The sequence below is a fragment of the Ochotona curzoniae genome, unplaced genomic scaffold (genome assembly GCF_017591425.1).
Source record: "Ochotona curzoniae isolate NIBS_2020 unplaced genomic scaffold, NIBS_Ocur_1.0 contig_4516, whole genome shotgun sequence".
Taxonomy (NCBI): domain Eukaryota; kingdom Metazoa; phylum Chordata; class Mammalia; order Lagomorpha; family Ochotonidae; genus Ochotona; species Ochotona curzoniae.
The window spans coordinates 4626465-4632102 of NW_024466313.1; positions in this window are offsets into that span (position 1 = coordinate 4626465).

Below are 5638 nucleotides of genomic sequence, written 5' to 3' on the forward strand. Positions count from 1 at the left end.
TCAGCGAGAGGTGCTACAAAGCAGGTGCATTCTCATGGCATGGTGGGTGCCCCTGACCCCCGTGACACTGTGGACACCCAGGCAGCAGGTTCAGTTCCCCCAAGACAACTCTTCCTGCTTTCTATCAGAGAACAGAACGCCTGGCTGATCCATGACCAAAGCCCCCATCCTTGCTGGAGGCTCCTGCCCCTGTGGCTGAACTCCCAGCTGGGAAGAACCTGGGGGCCCATTCAGGGACCAATAAGGGACACAACCGGGACCTTCCCAAGAAGGGAGAAGCCCACACAAAGAGAAATAGCCAGACCGAGTCTAAACAAGTCTGTAAATTAAAGGAAACTAAAACCCCATCCGGAATCTTCCATGGCGGAAACCACATGCTGATGTGCCAAGTGGGTGAATCCTGTCCAATGCACAACGGTCTTTTGCAACCCCATCAGAGCCCAGGAGGTGGGACACCCAGCCAGGTGCTGTCTCGTGGACAAGGCGCCGAGTGCCCCTCAGAGAGCCTATCCAAGGCCCATGCCATCATGGGCAGAGCCCAGCAGGTCAGCAAGGTGCCACTGTTGGCTTCTGTCCTGTGCCTCCCTTGACTCAGGCCAGAGAAGCTGTCAGGCCATCCTCTGGGACAGGGTGTCCGCTGTCACGGCTGTTGGTGGGTCCCCGAGCTGCACCCTGGGCTCCAGGCTCCAGCCAACATGGTAAGCTAAGCAAAAAGTCCTGGCTGACGTGCATCAAGCTCTGGTTAGGGTGAGAGTTAGGGGTTAGGGTTAAGGTTAGGGTCCTGGGCCTAACCCTCTTGGCCTGAGACCAGAAGCCCTCAGCCGACAAAGGGGCATCCAGGAGCCCGCAAGCACAGGCAAAGCTCAAGATGGGACCTCAGCAGCAAAGTGGTGTGAGCACAGGGGCAATGGCCAAGAGGAGGGCAGAGCCTTCCTGGCCTGACAGACCCAAGGTCCCAGCTGAGGCCCCCTCAGCCAGAGCAAGGCTTTCCCTTGCCTGAGGACAGGAGGTCCTGAGGGAGATGGTAGAGACAAGAGCCCCGGGAAGGCCTGGTGCTGATGGCTGCCCAGTTAAGCACCGAGGCAGAGGAGGCCTGCCGGCTGCTGGCCCAACTGTGCAGGGGAGTGAAGTGGGAGCTACAGCTAGAGAAGACAGCAGGTGCCACAGACACTGGCCAGACCCTAGGCCCAGCAGGAAGCCAATGCGGCAACCAAACGCTCAGGTCCTCCACACACCATCATGGCGTCTGCTCCTTCCTGGTCCCAGGTGAGGCCCAGTGCATCCTGGGAGAGCAGGCAGCCATCATGGCGTCTACTCCTTCCTGGTCCCCCTTTGCCCCCTCCCCTCATCCACATAGCCTGGCCTTCGTATGTACAAGTGAGCCACACAGCTGATTTGTTCTGGAAGGCTCCGTCTCCACACACGGATGTCCCAGCCCAGCCCACGGGACCTGGCTGCACGCAGATGGACACACACACGATGCATTTGTACGTGTGGGTGTCCAGTGTGTGCCCACATGCCAGGTGACACACAAACACACAGCCTACTCCCACCAGCTCCTCGTGGAACCCCAGCATACTTCAGGGGCCACCTGTGGCTCCCTCACCAGGTCTGGGGTAAACAGAACTTGGCCGTGCCCTCCCTGCTCTGAGTGAGGCCAAAGGATGGGGACATGGAACCTTGGGGGTATTTGTAAGGGGTCTCAGGGGCTTCTCTGGGGGCTGTCAGCTGTGGAAAGACTAGCCTCTCACTCTCCCAAACTTGTTCCCTCAGTGGGACAACCCAGCTCCCACCTCTGTCCTGTGGACAACACGGACGTAGTGCCTGCCCACCTGGCTGTGACTCCTGGTTCAGATGGCCAGGGCATTGCTGTGGACTTAGCAGGCTGTTGGAGCACGGGCAGAGGGCAGCAGGTGGGCACTGTAACTCCACACAGCCTTGTGACTAGGGAACTCCCAGCAGGTCCAGATACCCAGGGACCCCGCATGGTTACAACTGGCAGCTGTTCACACATACACCACCCCCCGCCAGGCGTGTGGCCGGACTTGGGGTCCTCTGGAGTCAGGGTACCTTCTGATCGCTTCACAAGCTGCATGGACGAGGGCAACCTCAGAGAGCCCCCAAGTAGCCTTTGTGCTAGCCCAGCAGGAACTCGGGCTGCTTAGAGCCCCAAGCGGATGTTAGCTGGCAAACCCATCACGAACAAGCTCCCGCAGCTCCTCGGGAACAGTGCTGGTGACCACCATGGCGCACGCTGATGCCTCTTGGCCTGCACGGGCAGCAGGCCAGGGAGCTGGGCTGCTACCAGAGGCAGACCCTGGAGACCCGGCTCCCCCTTCTTCATCTATCTCCCTCCCTCTCTCTTCCTCTGGCTTTCCCTCCATCCCTCTCTTCCCTACCTCTTTCTCTCCCCCAGCCTCTCCTTCCATCTTCCACAGCATCTCTCCCTCTCTGTCTCCACCCCTATGTCTCTCCTCTCTCCCTCCCTCCCCCCTCCAGGTTTCTCTCTCTCTCCCTGCCCTCCCATCTAGCCCACGAGCAGAGTCCCTGCTGTGCTCTGAGGTCACTGAGACCCTCTCAAGTGCAGGGGAAGGGCTGGGAGAGGCCTAGTGCACCGGCAGCGTGCACCGCCTCAGGGAAGGTGCATCCTGGCTCCATTCCTGGCCAGCGTCGTCAGCAGTGAAAATTAGCAATCGGCACAGCCTTAAAGGCAAGGATATGGGAGCCTTCTTCCCACGAAAATGCACCAAGTTTGCTTTTATTTTTTATCTACTTGAAAGACAGTTACAGAAAGAGGAGGAGAAAGATCTTCTATCTGCTGGTTTGCTCCCCACATGGCCACAACTGTGGAGCTGAGCCGATCTGAAGTCAGGAGCCAGGAGCTTTCTCCAGGTCTTCCATTTGGGCCCAAGGTCCGAAGGCTCTGGACCGTCCTCGATTGCTTTCCCAGGCCACAAGCAGGGAGCTAGACCGGAAGTGGACCAGCTGGGACACAAACTGGTTCAGCCGCTACACCACGGTGCTGGCCCAAGTGCCAAGTTTTGCTCAGAGTTTGAGAACTTGCCTCTGGACCGGCATGAGGGCCAGGGGTTGGGTTCGCCTGGCTTGGCCTCACTGGTCCCGGAGTGCTGGCCTGCATGGACCCCATGCCGGCAAAGCAGGGCCCCTGCTCAGCGTGCAGAGCTGGCTTGGAGCCGTGCAGCTGAGGCATGCGCCTCATGCGGTATTGTGTAACCCGCGGGCTGGGCGTTTGGAAATGCTCAGAGGTGAGGGAGAGACAGGAAGCGGAGACCCAGCCTGTTCTTCCCACCCTGGCCTGGCTCCATCCACACAGCAGGATTCCAGCTCAGCGGTGCGGGCAGGGTCTGTGCACACCGCTGCTCAGCACAGCTGGCCTCTGCAAAAAATGACCCAGCAAAGGCAAGTCCCTCCACGGGGGCTGTGGCCGGGCTGCACCTGGGGTTCCCACAGCCGCTCAGTCCCCACCCGACTCATGATGTCCTGAGTCCCTCTCCACCCTCCATCCCGGTGGCAAGGGCAACACAAACACAATACCTTTCTCCTCGCTCTAGCACTGTTGTAAAATAAGACAAAAACACAAGTGTTCAGCAAGCCAGAGCCACAGCTGGAAGGGTCAGTCATGCCCTGCGACCCCGGCCCCTGGAGTGGCCATGGAGTCCTGTTTCTGGAGCTAGCCTATGGGGGCAGGGGGAAGGGCCTCCTCTGGAACATCTCCAAGTCCACTGCAGCCTCCTCACCCCCACGGCTTCCGGGGCGTCTCTGGCCCAACCGCAGGGCCTCCCCCGCCTGGAAAACTGTGGGCGGGAAAGGAAATGGAATCCCTCTCCCTGGCATGCCACAGGCCGCAGACTGGCCCTGGGCTGCCCACTCCTACCAGGCACTACCCAAGGTGCCCGCAGCCTTCCAAGCGGCCCTCGCTGTGTCCCAGAGAATGGACCAGTGAGCCCCATGGTAGCCTGGGAATGGGGCCAGGGAGGGGTATGCCACACAGCATTCCAGACCCTCAGAACCAGATGGGCTTGGCTGCCTCAGGGCTTTCCTGCAGAGCCCTGTGGGTTTTCCGAAAATGGGGCCTGGCAGTGACCTATACAAACCCCATCACACACCCCCAAATCTCCTCAGAGTACTGGAGGCTCCAAGTTCACATCTCTGCACCCCCTCAGGGTTGGGTAGTGCCATGTGGACACTGAAGTGAGGGCATCCCAGGCCCAGCCCCAGCTGCCCACACCTGGATAAGCAGCCCCAGTGTCCTCTACAACAGGGCAGGACTGCCAGGGGCACCCACCCCGTGGGCTCCCGGAGGTGCCCACTACTGGGGCAACAGATAGCCAGGACTGGGACTGGAACCTCCCACAACAGCAAGCCTTCCAGGGCCCCACTGCAAAGTGCCCAGCCTGTCCGAGGTCCAAGCTAAGGCAGGGCATGCAGTCTCCCTGCCCAGGCACAGCAAGCCAATCCCTGCACACGGCTGTCCACCCACTCCCACAGCCCAGACGTGCAGGCGCTCCCACCCCCTGGGAGCCCTGAGAAGGGCGTGGGCAGGGTCTGTGTTGCCCTGTGCCCCCTTCCTGGGTGCAGGACTGTGACACACAGCGACTTGTCTGTCCCTGGATTCTCGGAGCTCAGGGCTCACACAGGCTCCCCCCAGCGCCCTCCTCCTCCCAGGATGCATCCCTGAAAGCCACTGGCTCCCCGTCCCGTGGACATCCAGGTGGTCAGGGCCAGCCAATGTCCCTCCCGTGCCTCTCCTCAGATGGTAAGGGAGAGAAGAGCAGTGGCAGCCAAGCTTCAGGCACCTGTTGCGACCAGGTTGCTGGGTCTGAGCAGCTCCCCAGGGCCCGAGCCACTCGACCCTGGGACGGGCCGCATGGTTTCCAGGGCCCACACTGAGATGGAAGCCATCCGTGGCCACCTCTGCCTCCAGGGCTTCCAGCCTGGAAAAGTGGCTGGGAGCCACAGAGAGACCCCTGTGAGGGAGAGGGAAGTGGGGGCTGTAGGGTGGCTTCCCAGCTCCTGTGGCTGCCACACTCAGGCACCCACCCCCATGGAAAGGCTGCTGGCAGGACCAGAGTGGCCGGCATCGCCAGGGGAAGCTGGAGCTCCGGTACAGGCCCTTTGGGGAGCACGCAGGGGTATGTGTAGGGATGCCTGCCCAGGGTCCTGTCCACTGGCTGCACGCGTCTGTTGTTCTTCGCAACCTGGACACTTGAGGAGGGCGCCTCACTGTGCAGCAGGATGGGGTTCAGACACAAGCCGCTGGTCAGGCCCGTTTCAGAGATCTGCAAGCCCCATCTTCCTTAAAGGAGGAGCCCTGGGAGAACAGAGACTCCGGCCCAGAATGCCCAAGGCCCCGGCTGTCCCGGCCGCCTCTCACCAGGCCCTCCCTTTGCCAGGGTCCAGTCCAGGCGTGCTCCGCGAAGCGCCACCCGGAGCCGCTGCTCTCGGGCATGGGGTGGGCGCGGGACAGGGTGGCCGCCCCCGGACCTGAGCGTCCACGGGTCCGCAGCGCCCCCCGGTGGCCGCGAGGCCGGGCGCGGCCCGGGTATAAAGCGCACGGCCCCGCCCGCCGTCCCTTCCCGCCGCCGCGTCTCCGTGGGCACAGCAGCCTCCGTGGACT